At 44.8% G+C, this 18,056-nt stretch overlaps 1 protein-coding gene across 1 annotated transcript in view; it reads right to left on the bottom strand.

The window, feature by feature from the left end:
- The window catches only part of TDRD15 (tudor domain containing 15), a 58,562-nt gene extending 42,159 nt beyond the window's left edge, over positions 1-16,403 (bottom strand). The window contains exons 1-2 of the mRNA XM_029595997.1: positions 16,303-16,403; positions 15,554-15,626 (exon numbers count right to left, since the gene is read on the bottom strand). The gene's annotated coding sequence lies outside the window, so the exon portion shown is untranslated. The remainder of the gene's footprint in view (positions 1-15,553; positions 15,627-16,302) is intronic.
- Between the last annotated feature and the right edge of the window lie 1,653 nt (positions 16,404-18,056).

The raw sequence follows: 18,056 nt of genomic DNA, 5'->3' as shown, positions 1-18,056 counted from the left end.
CATCATAAAGGTGGAATTCCACCGGGTGGCAATGTCTTGAATGAGAAGCTTGTGAGGCATATCCAAATCAGTCTGCTTTTGTCGGAGAACCTGCCCCGCCTTGACACTTCTGTGGAAGTGTGCTGCTATGTTCCTGCACTTCTGTAATAACCTATGCAGGTATTCATTCTCCTTGTCATTGGACTCCAAGCCCAGAGCTGACTTCACTACCAGGTTCAGAGTGTGTGCAAAACATTGGATGTTCTTAAAGCGCCCATCGGTTATTGCCTTAACCATGTTTGCACCATTGTCTGTGACAAAGAACCCTGCCTGCGTTTTCCTGTCTCACTGGTGTAGTTGCAAGGTAGGCGATCCAGTAAAGCCATGAGGAAATAAAGTGGTGGATGCCACAAAGAAGTCTTTTTCAATGAGAGGAGACGGACCGTGTCGGTGTACAAATAATAGATACATGTGCAGAGTGGATTTCATTCGGACCATTATCTTAATACTTTTCTCTGATTCATAAGCCCCTGAGGCAGCCACTATTGGTGGCGAAACTCGGCCAGAGTCGGGCACTTGTATATGATATTTTACGTCTCCGTGATTAAAAATTGAAAAAGACTTCCTTGTGGCATCCACCACTTTGTTATTTCCTCACTGGTGTAGTTGCCAGCCCTCCAGCATCTTTCTGATGCATGCTAGAATATTGGCTGCGGTATGGGCCTGGTCCGTCAGGTGGGTGTGCAGTAAAGCCCACCTCCACCCTGATACTTCTTCAGTAATAGAGCTGCTGGCTGCCCTTGCCTCAGCCATGTCCCACCAGTGTGCTGTCAGAGAGAGGTAAGAGTGTGCAGCATTCATGGCGGTCCAGATATCGCAGGTGAAATGCACTCTTCCGTCTGCCTTAGCTAGCAGTGCTTGAATGTGACGGCGACACTGCTTGTACAGGCTGGGGATGACCTTTCTACTAAATGTGGTTCTGCACGGGATTTTGTAATTTGGAAGTACGACCTTCAAAAAAACGCTTGAAACCCACATTCTGCACTAGCTGCAAGGGCTGGTCATCAAGGGCAATCATTTCCCCAATGCTCCTGGTTACAACTTTTGAGGCTGCCTGCCTCCTACCCCGGGATAGCGTTACCGCACTCCATCCCATTTCCTCCATGGTGGATTGTCGCTTCTGCCACATGTCAGGGGGTTGCTGGCCTGCCGCCTGACTGCTAGAAGGGTATGAGGGCGTGGGCTGACTCTGCTGCTTTCCTACCACTGCACACTGGTTGGAAGGGGTTCCCCGACTGGAACTGCCACCATCCCCAGATGGCAGTAATCTTGTTGGGTGTTGCCTCTTGATATGATGGTTCATGCCAAAATTAGACAGATGTCCCATTTGCTTGCCTCTGCTAATATCCCTGGCACAGTAATTACACCGAGCATAACGCGGGTCTTCCGTCACTTTAAAGTGTTTCCAGATCGGAGATGTCTTTCGTGATCCTCCCTCTCTAACACCTTGGGGGTGGATGCAGGCACTGGGGTTGAGGTAGTGGGTGCACCCTGAGAAGCAATGCCAGAGAGGGCATCATCAGTCACCCTCTGTGCCTGTACTGACTGCTCTTCCTCCTCCTCGGTATCACTGTCATCTCTCCCCTGCTGCACATTTGTGGAGGCTAAGACAGGACTAACTGATTCTACCGAAGATTCGTCAGCTATTACTTCTTCCGTTTCTGATGAGAATCCCACACAAGAAGATTCTTCATATGAATCAGAAGCTAACAGTGACTGCGCTACCTTGTGAACGCTAAGTGTTAGTCGAGACTTCTGTCCCCCTGCTGCTTTTGGGTGTCTACATTTTGTCGGACATGACTCTGCCTCCCCTTCCCTCTCCTCCAAAACTACAGGGCCAGAAACATGTGGTGGCGATGGCGATGTATCATGGTCAGATTTTGTTTTTTTTGGCATGGAACTGCCATCCCCTACAAAGAGTTTAGATTGCGACAGTTGCCTTTTTACCTGTACTGGTGGTGTTGCACTAGTGTCTTTTGGGGTGCATCCTCTGCCAGTCCCAATCACTCGATTGCATCTCTCTTTCCCTGACATTATGGATTTTATGTCACTGAGTAGTAACAATTCCCACTGTCCCACAATAATAAGGTTCAGTCTGTTTAAAATGCCCACTGTCACGGTGCCTGGCTGTGCACTAATGTGTGTGGCGTGCACACAGAAGCTGCTTGCTTGTAAGCACAAAAGAGGCAGCCTCTCCGGGCGCTTGACTGCACAGACCCACTGAATAATAAGGTTCAGTCTGTTTAAAATGCCCACTGCCCACTGTCACGGTGCCTGGCTGTGCACCAATGTGTGTGGCATGTACACAGAAGCTGCTTGCTTGTAAGCACAAAAGAGGCAGACTCCCTGGGCACTTGACTGCACAGACCCAGCCTGTTAAACTTCCCAGTGAAGCCCAGTGCACTGAGAGACTAAGTAATTGGAATTAAAAAAGCAGGAATTTGTCACTCCAGAAAAATGGATGAAATTGAAAATAATCTCTCTCTCTCCAAGCCAGCCCAACACCCTAAATGGTGGTCAGTGCTAACTGACCTAGTACAGCTTCTCTTCTCAGTCAGAGATGACCAAAATAAACAGCTTGAAAGAAACAGGAATAGTAGTAGCTGTAGCTGACCCTGGCACTGCAGCAAAACAAAGAATATTTTTCTTTCCTTTACTAGTAGCTAGCCTATCTCTTCTCTATTAATTCTGCCTGCTCCCTCTTCCACCCAGCAGCCCACCTCCCCACAGCATCGCTGGAAATAACTGCATGGCTCCTCGTGCTGATGTTTATATACTGCTGGCTCATCAGTAAAATCCACAGAGAGCACCGAATGACAGCGCTATTGGCTGCATTCAATGCTGCTCAGAAAATGTCAGCACGGATACGCTGCGTTCTGGTATCCATGCCGACCTGTCCGACCCTTTCCTGTGAGTCACTGTGACTCACAGGAAAGGGTCAGACAGATTGGCATGGTTACTGCAGGGGCGCCGCCATTTTGTGGTAATCAATCATAGGTAGCAAGCAGCTAATGGGGGCGAAGAAAAGCGCGCGCCGCTGGGCGCGCCGAATAAAACAGAAATCTGTTACATAGAAACAAAGAAGTGACGGCAGAAGAAGACCAACGGCCCATCCAGTCTGCCCAGCAAGCTACGCAGTTTATCCAGTTTTTTTTCCCCCTTTTTCTCCCTCCCACCCGTCTCTATTGGCTTCCAGCACCTTCCGGCCCCAATTCCCTTCCACCCCTCCACCAATGCAGAGAGCAGCGCCATCCTAGTGAACATCCAGCTCAATCAGGGGTAGCAACTGCCGCAACCAGCAGGCCACATCCCTGCCCCTTACCCACCCCTGTTTTGTTTGCTTGTTTGTTTTTTTGTTTTGTTTTTTGAGATGACAACCCTCCATCCTTCTGCTCCGTGAAGGTGGAACACCAACCACTGGCCACTGGCATCCCGCTCCGTGAATGCCTCTGTGGCTACTGCCGCTCCGTGCAGTGTTTTGTTGCATGAAAGTGGAACACCAACTACTGGCCACTGGCATCCCGCTCCGTGAATGCCTCAGTGGCTACTGCCGCTCCGTGCAGTGTTTTGCTGCCTGAAGGTGGAACACCAACTACTGACCACTGGCATCCCGCTCCGTGAATGCCTCAGTGGCTACTGCCGCTCCGTGCAGTGTTTGCTGCCTCCTCTCTATTTATGCCCACTAGACTTGATGGATCCACAGTGTTTATCCCATGCCCCTTTGAAGTCCTTCACAGTTTTAGACTTCACCACTTCCTCCAGAAGGGCATTCCAGGCATCCACCACCCTTTCCGTGAAGAAATACTTCCTGACATTGGTTCTTAGTCTTCCTCCCCTGAGCCTCAGCTCGTGACCTCTGGTTCTGCTGATTTTTTTCCTACGGAAAAGGTTTGTCGTTGTCTTTGGATCATTAAAGTTTTTCAAGTATCTGAAAGTCTGAATCATATCACCCCTGCTCCTCCTTTCCTCCAGGGTGTACATATTTAGATTCTTCAATCTCTCCTCGTACGTCATCCGATGAAGATCCTCCACCTTCCTGGTCGCCCTTCTCTGTACCGCTTCCATCTTGTCTTTGTCTCTTTGTAGATACGGTCTCCAGAACTGAACACAGTACTCCAAGTGAGGCCTCACCAAGGACCTGTACAAGGGGATAATCACTTCCCTTTTCTTACTCGATATTCCTCTCTCTATGCAGCCCAGCATTCTTCTGGCTTTTGCTATCGCCTTGTCGCATTGTTTCGCAGACTTCATATCATTAGACACTATCACCCCAAGGTCCCTCTCCTGCTCCGTGCACATCAGCCTTTCCCCCCCCCCCCCCATCAAATACAGTTCATTCGGATTTCCACTCCCCATATGCATGACTTTGCACTTCTTGACATTGAATCTCAGCTGCCATATCTTCGACCACTCTTCCAGTTTCCTTAAATCCCGTCTCATTCTCTCCACTCCTTCCGGCGTGTCCACTCTGTTGCAGATCTTAGTGTCGTCCGCAAAAAGACAAACCTTACCTTCTATCCCGTCTGCAACGTCGCTCACAAAGATATTGAACAGGACCGGTCCCAACACCGATCCTTGCGGTACACCACTTAAAACCGCTCTCTCTTCAGAGAAAGTACCATTTACCATCACACATTGTCTTCTGTCCGTCAACCAATTTGCAATCCAGGTCACCACCTCGGCACTCACTCCTAAGCTTCTCGTTTTATTCACCAGTCTCCTGTGCGGAACCGTATCAAAAGCTTTGCTGAAATCCAAGTAGATGACATCGAGCGCTCTTCCTTGATCCAATTCCTTGGTTACCCAGTCAAAAAAGTCAATCAGATTTGTCTGACAGGATCTTCCCCTGGTGAATCCATGTTGCCTCTGGTCCATCAATTCTCCGGACTGTAGATATTTCACTATTCTCTCTTTCAGCAGTGACTCCATTACTTTTCCCACTACTGAAGTGAGGCTAACCGGTCTGTAGTTACCAGCCTCCTCTCTATTCCCACTCTTGTAAAGCGGGACCACCATCGCTCTTCTCCAATCTCTCGGTACCACTCCCGTTTCTAGGGATCTATTGAACAGGTCACAGAGTGGACCCGCCAGAACATCTCTGAGCTCCCTCAGTATCCTTGGATGAATCCCATCAGGCCCCATGGCTTTGTCCACTTTCAGATTCTTTAGCTCTTCCCATACATTTTCTACTGTAAAAGGATTTTCATCTATTCCACTTCCCTCCAGTTTCTTGTTGTGTAGAGATGGTCCTTCTCCAGGGTCTTCTTTAGTGAACACAGAACTGAAGTATTCATTTAATATTTCTGCCATTTCTTCGTCTCTCTCCACACATTGATCATTACCACCTTTTAATTTCACAATACCACTGGACTTTTCTCTTTTCACTGATGTATCTGAAAAATGTTTTGTCACCATTTTTTATCTCCTTGGCAATCCTCTCTTCCGCTTGACTTTTTGCCAACTTGATTAATTTCTTTGTCTCCCTCAGTTGAATCAAATATTCTTCTTTGTGTTCCTCCCTTTGGGATCTTTTATATTTCTTGAATGCTGTTCTTTTAGCTTTAATTTTGTCAGTTACCTCCTTTGAGAACCAGATAGGTTTCAATTTTCTTTTGCTTTTCTTTACATTTCTAACATATAGAGTAGTTGCCTTGGTGATTGCTCCTTTTAGATTGGTCCACTGCTGCTCCACATCTCTCTCGTTCTCCCATCCTTTTAGTTCTTCCTCCAGGTACTTCCCCATTTCCTCAAAGTCCGTGTTTTTGAACTGTAAAACTCGGGTCTTTGTGTTTCTTTTCCCTATTCTTTTAGTGATATTAAACCATACCGTTTGTTGATCACTGGTGCTGAGGTGGGTGCCCACCTGGACATCGGAGACATTATCTCCATTAGTGAGCACTAAGTCGAGTATAGTTCCTTCTCTCGTGGGTTCCAATAGCATTTGTTTGAACAAAGATACTTGCATGGCATCCACTATCGCTCTACTATTTTTAGTCTCTGTCCAGCTCTTCCTTTTGGTTTGGAGGCCTGTAAACCACTCCAATATAAATGGATCCTCCGTCATCTTTTTTTAGGTCGACCCATAGTGCTTCTTCCTTGCAGCTCAGATGCTTGGATGTTGTTTCTGACAAAGAGCCACACCTCCCCCTTTTCTATCCTCTCTGTCCTTCCTTAACAAGTTATAGCCTGGTATTGTTGTATCCCAATCATGAGATTCTGTGAACCATGTCTCTGTGATAGCAACAATGTCCAATTCTGCCTCAGACATTAGGGCCTGCAGATCTGGGATTTTATTTCCCAAACTATGAGCATTTGTGGTCATAGCCTTCCAGGTACTCTCTTTAAGGTTATAGCTTTTCCTGGACTCCTTATGAGACTTTGAGATTTGTTATTCACTTCACTCTTTCCTTTTGCAGTTGTGCCACTGTTGACAGAGTTGTCCATCTCAATTAGATTTTTCTTTTGTTTATGGATCTTGAAATTCTGCATGCATTGTGTTTGTTTTCTCTTTTCTGGTAACACTTCAAAGTTTTTCTCAAGAACTTCTTCAGTTTTTGATATAGAGAAGGCTTTTTGTTCTTTTTGCATTCGGTACATTGTGTGTCTCCTCATCACAGGTCTAATTCTACATACGTGGGGTGTCACGATGCGTTTCGCCTCCCCACATATGTAACAGATAGGACAAAATAAGTTGCGGATCACAAATACGTGGAAAACGGATGCACACCCCTAGAAGTTTGTGCAGGACAGTTTTCCACTGATGCAACCACAGCATCAGATGTTAGTCCTGCCCTGGTGCAGTTGTGATCTGCTTTGGCATCATCAACACCAGGCCAAGCTGGCAGGCAGGAGAGGAGGCCACATCATTCAGAGCACCAGAGATGATAATTAATTTGGGCTCATGGACACTGGTGCGATTCCCAAGACTGTGGGGAGGATAAGCTCTCCTCTCCCCTCGAGTGCTTGGAGAATTCCTGGCAGACACCACAATAACCCCTCTCCTCCCTCAGGCACTGACATGGTCTCAAGCCTGATGCATAGGTCAAAGCAGAATTGATTATACTGATGTACTAGCAGTGCCCTCCTAAATCCCTCAATGTACAATCAGGTGGACTAAACCTCCAAGAGCTCCCACCTGCAACGACTAGCCAATAATGGTGGGAGCTGCCAGAGACAGGGTCTGTACCCAGCCAAGTCCCCTATTAACCTGGAGTAAGAGGCTTAGCCCGACCACAGACACTGAAAACTGAAGGCCTCTTGAGGCATTAAAAAAAAAAAAAAAAGCGCTAGACTAAGCTGCACTGGGTATTGGGTCAGTGCACTGTGGTCAACAGAAAAAAAAAAAAGTTAAGGAACAAGAAAAAATCCAAAATAGACAAAAATCCTACCTAAATAAACCTGAGGGGCCCCTCAAAAAAAAACAAAAAAAAACCTCCGGCAACTCCAGAAACTTTCACTACAGTAGGTGTCCGGGAGAAAGAACTTGCAGGCTCTAAGGAAAACATGAGACCGAAGAGTCCTACCTGGGAGGCGGTAAGGTAGCTATAGTCACACATTGACAAAGAACTCTCTTTCAAAAATCATATTTCGACTAAAATCAAAGACTGTTATCACAAACTACTTACACACTCCGTCATCTAAAACCTTTTTTGTCCAACGACAACTTCAGAACAGTACTTCAATTAATAATTTTCTCCAACATAGACTACTGCAACTCACCTCTAAACACCATTCGCCCTCTCCAGATCCTGCAGAACGCAGCTGCAAGAATCCTCACAGGATCAAAAAAGCATGACCACATCACTCCAACACTTATTGCACTTCACTGGCTAACAATTAGATACAGGATTGAATAAAAAGTCCTATCCATTTTACATAAAATTATACACAAAAAACAAGAAAATTGGCTAAGTCCCTATATACAACTACATACTCCAAGAAGAAACCTTAGATCAGCAAATAAGGGACTCTAAAAACAACACCATCGCACTCAAATCAGCTCAACTTAACCCAAAATAGAGCAATCTCCCTTGGTAGCCCAAAACTTTGGAACTTACTACCAACTGAGCTTAGAACTCAAGAAAATCTAAAAACCTTCAAAAAAAGATCTAAAAACTTGGTTGTTCAAAAAAGCATACCAACTCACCCAATGAGCAACAAAATTACTTCACATTCCAATCCTCCTTCAAGAAATGAAATTCATCACATCTATGTTTCTATAAATTTTATTTAACATGTTATCCCTTTGCTTAATAACAGTTTGTATCTTGAAACCCTTGTTTAACCCTCCATCCCTGTATCCTTATATTCTGTAAACTGTTATGATGGCGTTATTTTGACGATTCCGAATGACAGTATATAAAACTCGTTAAATAAATAAATAAAATAAATGCCCACTGGGGCATGCCGGAAGCTTCTAGAAGCTTTGAAACCAAAGTTCCATGCCGGGCTCCATCTGAGGAACGGGGCCAGCTTACAGACGAATACCAATTTATCTTATTGGGGTGGTACAGGTGTCTCAGGAATGCAAATAAGTTACAAGTATGAAGTAAACACTGATGCATGGAATAAAGTTGCTTTTTATTGTAAGTGGCTAGCTGTGAGCTATATATTCCCAAGAACTGACAGTACATCACTAGGAGCATGGTTAGTGAACTGTGACAATGATAGTGGTGGGATATGCAGACATCCACAGCAGGCTCCGAGGAGGCTGGAGGAATTCTGGACAGCCCAGGAAGTTGAGGCAGTAAAGCAGAACACAGGAGTGCACAGGACTGCAAGCATGACCAGTCCAGGCTGGAGTACTGAGAAATATAGGGAATTGGAAGTAGCAGCCCAAACACTGAACTGTGGTGAGCATGAAATATCTATTTTTCCTCCATGTTTATTGGGGTGGTCTTGGTGTCTCAGGATAGGAACCAAAAGCTACAAGTGTGAAATGAACACTAATGCATGGAATAAAATTGCTTTTCTACTGCAAGTGGCTGGCTCTGAGTTGTATGTTCCAGAGAACTAACAGTAGGTTATGAGGGGCTCAGACAGTGACCTGACACTAGGTTAAAAAAAAAATAATAATATGCAATGTGCATAGCTTTGAGTTTAGGAAACGAAATCTAATCATCTAAAGAAATAAAGTACATTGTGCAACTGAGTAGAGAAAAATCTAGGTTGTCAAGCAAAATGTATAACGGAAACTAGACAAAACAAATGGGGCCTGGAACAATTACCCTCAATGTTAACCTCTCTCTGTGAATGGAGTGGAGGATGAAGATCTATGTTTGGTTGAAAGCCTACACAGTAAAACTAAAAATATGTTGCATTCATGTAGAACTAAAAACTACAGATTTCTACGCGCAACAAATGAATATTCAGAACCAGCAATATTGCTTTATGACACTGTACACAGATTATGCACAGATCCAAAATAGGAATGAACAGTCATAAGAACATAAGAAAATGCCATACTGGGTCAGACCAAGGGTCCATCAAGCCCAGCATCCTGCTTCCAACAGTGGCCAATCCAGGCCACAAGAACCTGGCAAGTACCCAAAAACTAAGTCTATTCCATGTAACCATTGCTAATGGCAGTGGCTATTCTCTAGTCTAGGTGAACTTAATAGCAGGTAATGGACTTCTCCTCCAAGAACTTATCCAATCCTTTTTTTTAAAACACAGCTATACTAACCACATCCTCTGGCAACAAATTCCAGAGTTTAATTGTGCGTTGAGTAAAAAATAACTTTCTCTGATTAGTTTTAAATGTGCCCCATGCTAACTTCATGGAGTGCCCCCTAGGATTTCTACTATCCGAAAGAGTAAATAACGGATTCACATCTACCCGTTCTAGACCTCTCATGATTTTAAACACCTCTATCATATCCCCCCCTCAGTCGTCTCTTCTCCAAGCTGAAAAGTCCTAACCTCTTTAGTCTTTCCTCATAGGGGAGTTGTTCCATTCTCCTTATCATTTTGGTAGCCCTTCTCTGTACCTTCTCCATCGCAATTATATCTTTTTTGAGATGCGGCGACCAGAATTGTACACAGTATTCAAGGTGCGGTCTCAATATGGAGCGATACAGAGGCATTATGACATTTTCCGTTTTATTCACCATTCCCTTCCTAATAATTCCCAACATTCTGTTTGCTTTTTGGACTGCCGCAGCACACTGTACCGACGATTTCAATGTGTTATCCACTATGACACCTAGATCTCTTTCTTGGGTTGTAGCACCTAATATGGAACCTAACATTGTGTAATTATAGCATGGGTTATTTTTCCCTATATGCATCACCTTGCACTTATCCACATTAAATTTCATCTGCCATTTGGATGCCCAATTTTCCAGTCTCACAAGGTCTTCCTGCAATTTATCACAATCTGCTTGTGATTTAACTACTCTGAACAATTTTGTGTCATCTGCAAATTTGATTAACTCACTCGTCGTATTTCTTTCCAGATCATTTATAAATATATTGAAAAGTAAGGGTCCCAATACAGATCCCTGAGGCACTCCACTGTCCACTCCCTTCCACTGAGAAAAGTGTCCATTTAATCCTACTCTCTGTTTCCTGTCTTTTAGCCAGTTTGCAATCCATGAAAGGACATCGCCACCTATCCCATGACTTTTTACTTTTCCTAGAAGCCTCTCATGAGGAACTTTGTCAAACGCCTTCTGAAAATCCAAGTATACTATATCTACCGGTTCACCTTTATCCACATGTTTATTAACTCCTTCAAAAAAGTGAAGCAGATTTGTGAGGCAAGACTTGCCCTGGGTAAAGCCATGCTGACTTTGTTCCATTAAACCATGTCTTTCTATATGTTCTGTGATTTTGATGTTTAGAACACTTTCCACTATTTTTCCTGGCACTGAAGCCAGGCTAACCGGTCTGTAGTTTCCCGGATCGCCCCTGGAGCCCTTTTTAAATATTGGGGTTACATTTGCTATCCTCCAGTCTTCAGGTACAATGGATGATTTTAATGATAAGTTACACATTTTTACTAATAGGTCTGAAATTTCATTTTTTAGTTCCTTCAGAACTCTGGGGTGTATACCATCCGGTCCGGGTGATTTACTACTCTTCAGTTTGTCAATCAGGCCTACCACATCTTCTAGGTTCACCGTGATTTGATTCAGTCCATCTGAATCATTACCCATGAAAACCGTCTCCATTACGGGTACCTCCCCAACATCCTCTTCAGTAAACACCGAAGCAAAGAAATCATTTAATCTTTCCGCGATGGCCTTATCTTCTCTAAGTGCCCCTTTAACCCCTCGATCATCTAACGGTCCAACTGACTCCCTCACAGGCTTTCTGCTTCGGATTTATTTTAAAAAGTTTTTACTGTGAGTTTTGCCTCTACAGCCAACTTCTTTTCAAATTCTCTCTTAGCCTGTCTTATCAATGTCTTACATTTAACTTGCCAATGTTTATGTATTATCCTATTTTCTTCTGTTGGATCTTCTTCCAATTTTTGAATGAAGATCTTTTGGCTAAAATAGCTTCTTTCACCTCCCCTTTTAACCATGCCGGTAATCGTTTTGCCTTCTTTCCACCTTTCTTAATGTGTGGAATACATCTGGACTGTGCTTCTAGAATGGTATTTTTTTTAACAATGACCACTCCTCTTGGACATTTTTTACTTTTGTAGCTGACCACGCCTCTTGGACATTTTTTTACTTTTGTAGCTGTCACACATGCAACACAGAGTCACAAAATTGAATATATGCAGAGCTGTAATGGTGCTGTCCAAATAGTCCAAAATGTCCACAAGTTTAATAGTTGCAAACTTCAGGCTTGTTATTCAAGGCTTCAGACAGAAGTACAATGTATAGAGAAGCCAGTTCCCCAACATGGTCCATGTTTCACCGGAGGGGCTGCATCGGGAGGGATAGCGAAGGTATAATGCACCTTAAATCTACAAAGAACACATCGTGTATCAGGACAGAGAAAAGCAGAAACTATAGCATTAAATAAATATTCCAAGTGTAAACACATACTATTTTAAAAGTACATACCATTTTAAAAGGTTGAAAACTGCCAAGAAGCCTCCACTTACTCAAATAAACATGCCTGAAATTTGCAGCTATTGTGGATCTTTTGGACTATTTGGACAGTGGCATTTCTGTGACTGCACACAGGTTACCCAGAAATTAAATCACAGATTCCCACACAAACCTACAAGTTTAGTTGTCTAAAATATACCACAATTGTAGAAATTTATAGAACCATTTAACCATGTGCACTAAAGACTGGTATCAAAATAATCAGAACTTTGGTATGAAGTTTTCAAATGGAACTGGTGTAAATACCCTTCAGCAACTCCTATAGTATCTGCAAAAAAAAAAACAAACACCCACACCAGCCCTCATTCCAATAATTCCATATAACAGAATGTGGTACAATCTACAATTTACCTTTATATCTGCAAAATAAACTTTTTTCTTACTTTATGCTTTCAGTAAGAATTTTGGAGATTAATAAAACTCACTTGCTGCTAACCTCCCTTCATATTAAGCTCAAACATCTAGTCCTGTGTGTTCTTGCTTATCCAGATGCCCAGAATTGGATGAATTGCAATATCCCTCACTCAATTAAGCTCTTACAATTGCTGCAGCACCCACATCTAATGCAACCTTGTTAACTGTATTCATCTCATCTATGCTGCCATGGACTGTCTCTTCATGTGCTGTGTTTTCCACTTGCTACCTATGCTGGGATCAACTTTCATATTCTATCACATCTGTAATCACTTTTAAACATCTAGGGGGCAGATGCAGTATCAAGCGTGTAAAAATGTGCATCCAAACTGGGCACCCATTTTTTTCAATGCAGCACATCCACCTGTCCTGGCCACACAATGCAATATTCTAATGAGCTGCCGCGCTAAAAAAGGACAAGCTAGGGATAAATTGTGTGTTCCCTAACTCTCAAAAGCATTGGGTGCGGGTTAAGAAAACGGATGCTTGATATGAGCATCCTTATCCCACCACAGATCGTTTATGGCATAATATGTGCACAATATATATGGCCTGAAGTGTGTATAATGTGCGCCCCCAAAACTTCTCATCAAGCCTTTCATTTTTTAATAAATTTTAGTCATCGCAAGGAGTAGATAGATCTTGGTACCGTGTCGATACTAAATAGGAGGTACCACAGAAAAGCAGTATTTTTTGTTTTTTTAGTTGAGCCCTTGACGCACAGCAGAACTTTCTGCTGGCTCCGGGGCTGGCATTGTTTGCCATGTTAAAACGTGTGCACTGGGCACACGGCGATTGTTTGCTGGGGGGGGGGGGTAATAGGTAATAGCCTTATTTACATGGCATTTACACATGATGAGCACAATTATCTTGCGTTTGGAGACGCTAATCCCTTTATTGCAACAAGTTGGACACAGGTAAACCTGTATACTAGGTGGAGCCCACTTTATTGCATTGGCCCCCTAGAGTGGTGTGGCGGCTTATTAGAGCAGTGGGTCATAAGCCAAAGTTCAAATTCCACGTCTTCCACTGATGCTCTTTTTGACTATGGTCAAGTCACTTTTCCCTCCAATGGCTCAGTTACAGACAGGTCAATACAGTAAAGTGTGGCCATGGTTACCCTGCTCCTAACCCGCTTTCTACCCACTTTTTGGCCGCATTAGTCCAACTCGCGATACACAATCCCCTTTAACCTACTCTTACCGCGTCCTTAAATCACCGGGTAACCCCTTCTGCCCGCGGCATGTATATTACATGTAAACGATCGAATTAGCTATTCCCTCCCATACAGTAACGCGCACCCCGACTATCGCTTTTTTACCCTGCTGTTTTGCTGCACGTTTAACCTGCTAACTTACCGCCTACCCTTACCCCTGCGTTAGAGGCAGGGGTAAGGGTAGGCGGCAAACTTTCCCCCAGCCCCCGCTCACCTGCCCTGGCCGCATCCATGGGTGCTGGTCTCCGGGGCAGCCCCAGTCCTCTCCCCTCCTCCCGAAAGCGGAAAAAAACGAAAAAGTGAAAAAAAAAAAGTTGCAAAAGAGAGTGGGGAGAGAGGACGGGCAATCCTACGCTCGGGATTGCCAGTCCTCTCTCCCCTCTTCCCGAAGAAAGGTGCGAAAAGCAGCCTTGCTTCGGGAGGAGGGGAGAGAGGACTGGCAGTGTAAAGCAACGAAGCGACTTACTTTTTTTGCAGCCCCACTCCGGAGACGGACATCGGCGAAGACGACCGCGGCTCCCCTGCCTCCAGCTGCCCGCGAAGATGGACACCTGCACGGGCGAAAGCGGCCCCTGTGCGTGCAATTGGGCCGTTCAAGCCGTGACGTCACGACGTTTGGCGTCACGGCATGTGCAGGCGTCCATCTTCGCGGGCAGCTGGAGGCAGGGGAGCCGCGGTCGTCTTCGCCGATGTCCGTCTCCGGAGGGGGGCTGCAAAAGAAGTAAGTCGCTTCATTGCTTTACACTGCCAGTCCTCTTTCCCCTCCTCCCGAAGCAAGGCTGCTTTTCGCGCCTTGCTTCGGGAGGAGGGGAGAGAGGACTGGCAATCCCGAGCATAGGATTGCCCATCCTCTCTCCCGCTACTTTTTTTTTTTTCGCTTTTTCGCTTTTTTCCGCTTTCGTTGCTTGCTTCAGGAGGAGGGGAGAGAGGACTGGCAATCCCGAGCGGAGAACCGTCCACTTCCTGGTACGTGTCATTTCAAATGTCATTTGAAATGACAGGTCCCAGGTACATACAGTAAAATGGGTTGCGCGGGCCTAACGCTTCACGGATGCTTCTTAGACGCAGCTTGCATTTGCAAGCTATTTACATACAGTATCGAGCGGTAGGTGAGCTGGACTGTGCGTGCGGCAACCGCGGGTGCGCCCGGCACTAACGCAGCTCTTCCTACCGCTCCTTACTGTATCGGCCTGAGAGTTAGGGCCTGATTTACTAAGGCTTTTCTCCTATGCTGTGTCTATGGGAAAAATGCTTAGTAAATGAGGCCCTTAGTAAGTCCTCTTGAGCAGGGACCTACCTATTCTACCTGAACCATAACTCCCCTTGAGCTCACATCTGGAAATAAAGCTAGCCTTTGAAGGTTTTCAAAGAATGTGTTAATTACTCATTACTTTTCCTAAACCAACATTTAAAGGGCAAATTTCAATCACGTTTACTCACAAAAAAGGCTTTGGAAAAAGGACCACCTGAGTGGATAAAAATATGCATACTATGACCCACAAAGGATATTGGTATTATCAGGGAAGAGAACGTCAAGTGAGTGAAATTATACACGGAAATTTGATTTTCAAATCCCCACAGGCCTACAACACCATGGGCAAAGTCCATTGACACTTTTCTATCCTCAGACCTTACTAGTCAAATTTTCAAAACTCCATGGGAATTTGCCTTTGAAAATGAGCTGCAATATCCATGGATCTGCAACCTCCACAGAGAAACTTAACTGCATCCTATATTGCACTATCCCCAGCTTGTACCAAGAGAATCTATTCCTCAAAATGAAAAGCACTATAAAAAGTAAATTAAAAAGACTTACCTGAATTAATTTCAAAAACATCTTTTCAGTTTTAAATCAATCAAATCTCCATTTGATAGCATAAAAAGTATACCTGTTTGAAAACAAAAATGAATGTATTAAAACTCTGCATTTTGACTATTCGTTCACAAGCAGATATTACAGAAAACATATACAAAGAATTCAAATGGTCACATATTTTCTATGGGTACTCTAGAAAATTAAATGTATCTCTAGAAGTATTTTCTAGTCGTTTTTAGAGCTCAAACTATCCCAGACTGTAAAACGTATAACAGCGCCAGGGGTTTCTGGAGATCCATAAATCCGCAAAAGGAAAATGTTTTGTGCAAGGCAAAAGAGAGTCAAGTTAATCTTGAGGCTCTACTAAATTGCATGCTGGGAACAATCAACGAAATGTACTAACTGCATTTAGAAAACCGTGCGCCTTTCTTCTTCCCAACGTCTATTTACAGCATTAGAGAGAGGTGATGGAGGAAGGCGCGCATTCTCTCCTCACCGGAGACCCAGCACATCGCCAGCAGTCGAAGTTGTTCAGTTAGAAGCTCTTCGGGGACCTCCCTCCCTATACACTTACTAGCTACGTCTCTCAACACAGACGCTTTTGTTTAAAAAATAATAATTCCAACAGTTGCAACAATTTTAGTGAACAGACACTACTGGAGAAACTGCACCCACTCACTCCAAATTCATTTCTTGAAAAGGAACAAAAGCCCACATCAGAGTTTTGGTTGCTATTCACCCTACCCTACCTGCTGCTCCCAATCTCGCAGCCTCTCCCCCTAGGCTCCGCACGTGCTAAACTCGCCACCGAAGTTCGCGCGTGCGCAACAACCGCCAACCAGGCCCTGGCTTACCCTTCTCTACCGGATTCCAATTCTACTTCTAACCTTCTTCCAGGAAGGATAAAATAATATTCCCTAATTGGAGCCACACAGGTTGGTCACGATTTATGAAAAAATAAAATAAAACCGAGGCCGAGTTGCGGCGCGAATGCGTTCTAAATAGTTGTGAACCAAGCAGGCATCCGTATGATCGCTGGGGTTGGCCCTGTTTATCCGTCCTAGAAAGCAGTAAACTACGGAGGCTTCTCAGCAACTTTGTCGTTGATCTTGTTCATGCTGTGTTCGTTTGGAAAGGCTGAGAAATTAAGCTGTAAGAAAAAGGTGTTGATTCATTTTAAAGCCGTTGCATTCTATATATTTATATATAGTCGTTTGACAACCCATTTGAAAGTAGGCTTGCCAACATTTCCACAAACCAGGACTGGACACTTGAGGATCGGGGAGAAGAGAGATGGTGTCCCTCATTTGCATACATTTTAGATCCTGCCAGCGAACTCGCTAAACAATGTATCTGTGCATGTATTAAAGGGCAATAATGAGGTAACTGGCTGCACACAGGCAACAATTTCCCTTCCAGCCACTCGGCAATGAAATGGGTCTTCTGCCATTCAGCTGCTCCCTATTTCTTATCTTCTGGATTATTAGGGGTGGTGGTGGGTAGCACAAATATTTACTTGTCACCTCTCATACACATTCATTCTGTCACACACAAACACACTCTCTCATACATGCGCCCTCTCTCTTTTACACATGATCTCAGAAGGTCAAAAGCTTGCTGGGCAGGGAAGGGGGGAAAAGAGGGGAGAGCCAGTGCTGTCAGAAGAAAGTGCCTAGAGTTCCAGGCCCAGGGGACAGGGCCTGTGGAAGCACTAGGCAAGCTAGGCCTGGGCCTGGGCCTAGGGTGCCGAAGCTTACGAGTCATGTGGAGCCATGCGTGGTGGCGGCGGCGGCAAAGATGAGTAGTGATTCAAATCTCCACACCTGCCACTGCTCGCGAGAGGTAGGAGTTGGGGCTGTGACCAGGGAGGGGTGCTCAAGGTAGAAGGTGCCTAGGGTGCCTAATCCCCTTGCACCGCCCCTGGCATGGGGAACTAAAGCAACTCAGGGGGCTGGCCACCATTCTGCATGCCACTATTGTGCTGGAACAAGTGTTTCTTAGCCTCATATGGCTGCTGGATAGTCAAGTTATCCAAGGGGGCACTGCCTGCCCCCTCCTTGTCTGGGGCACAGGGCAGCCTTGCAGTAGGCCTGAGGGGAGCAGTGAGAATTGGCAGGGGGAAAGACTGGGTTCAGGGCAGGGAAAGGGGTACAGGGAAGGGCAGAGATGGGAAGGAGATCACTGCAGTACACTATAAGCGGGCCATGCATTTTAAAGAGCCGGGAAGAACGCCTGTACGTGAATGTGCGTAACTTTGCTACAGCTGCTCAGTAGGTGTAGGAGTCGAGAGAGAAAGAGACACTCCTTATAGGGCTCAGCCTGACACTCGATATAGGCACCATTGTAATGAGGCACATTGATTCGGGGTGAGATGGTTTGGGGGGTGGTGTTACAGAAACATTCAGAGATATTCATTGTAAAATTGACATCATTGAATTTTGGACCTTATAAGCGATGAAAATTCTAACAAGAGTAGTTGATTTGTACACTGCAGTCTCTGCAC

Source organism: Rhinatrema bivittatum, chromosome 3 (genome assembly GCF_901001135.1).
Source record: "Rhinatrema bivittatum chromosome 3, aRhiBiv1.1, whole genome shotgun sequence".
NCBI lineage: Eukaryota > Metazoa > Chordata > Amphibia > Gymnophiona > Rhinatrematidae > Rhinatrema > Rhinatrema bivittatum.
Note: the sequence above shows the minus strand (reverse complement) of the source record. Positions and strands in the feature narration are given on the sequence as shown.